We start from the raw sequence: 1,263 nt of genomic DNA, 5'->3' as shown, positions 1-1,263 counted from the left end.
GGGGGGGGGGGGGGGTAGATGAGTACAGGATGATAATATACTGTCAATGCATCTGGAGTCCCACATAGGGTTGTTTTCTTCTCCCCTATATGATTTCAATGCAAAGCACTTTGAGAACATGCTCCCCAGGAGATAAGTAAAAATGAAATGCGTAGGGTGGTGATTGGAGGTGAATGGATGTTTTTTTCTTTTTTCCTTGTTAGCCTTTTCTTTGGTCTACTTTGTAGGGCTGGTTTCCCAATCGTCAGACATACCCTTTGTCAAGCAAGAGTCCAATAAAAAAACGGCTTTCCAAGACTTGCAATGAGGGGACATTCCGTTCACACGAAAAACAAATAAAAAAACATTCCTATTGAAGCAAAGCGCAAGTTGATGGGAAGTCTGAAACCGCCAATATGAATTGGAAAAGGCCTACACGCAGAGCTCACTGATCTGTTTGATTTTATTTTACTTCGAAAAGAAATGAAATATTTGTTTTTACTTGAATTTTTCTTCATATTTATCTGCATCACAGCCACTGAGGGCTACAAGAGAGGGGGGACGTAACATCCTATATTTGCACATGTTACAACAGAGGTCAATGAGGTCCGCATTTCCAAGACAGAGCATAGTCTTTGTTCTAAACCACCTTAACTGATGCGTGTGTTGCAGTGGTTGGTCAGTTTTCTATGGTGCTGGCTTGTGTTGTTCAGGCCGATTATCTGTCAGTGTACACATCTGTCCCCTGTGAGCTTTGCTGCTTCAAAACATTGGCAAGGGGGTTCATCAGCCGAACAGACATCAGCACAAAACAAGAGACAGATGATTTTTTTTTTTATGTGACACATGGCTTCACCTCAACAAGGTGTCTTAATGCTTGAGTTTTTTATGATGGTATGTGACTTTGTGAGAAAGATGGAGATCTAATTTTTAAGTGATGTTTTCAGTCAAACTGGGCAATGTATTGACATATTTGCCAAAACATCCACATTTGAATATTTGATAAGACCTCTTCATTTTGCCTCTGTTTGCCTGATGTAAATTCTCTCCCAGACTTAATGGTTGTGATTTTCTATCCAGCAATTTACTATTGCATGTGTTATATATTGAGACCACCTTTTCAATTTTTGTTTGATATGTTTTATGGGGTGACCAGACCCGCAAAAGGATTTTTCTAAGATTTAGAGATACTGTATTCCAAAGTGAAGAGAGGACAGAGGAGGAGGTGTGAAGACATCAAGAAAAAAGTGACAATATTTTTATTGAGTTATTGTTGTCTTTTTG

This window comes from Etheostoma cragini, chromosome 8 (assembly GCF_013103735.1).
Source record: "Etheostoma cragini isolate CJK2018 chromosome 8, CSU_Ecrag_1.0, whole genome shotgun sequence".
NCBI lineage: Eukaryota > Metazoa > Chordata > Actinopteri > Perciformes > Percidae > Etheostoma > Etheostoma cragini.
This window is presented reverse-complemented; position numbering follows the sequence as displayed.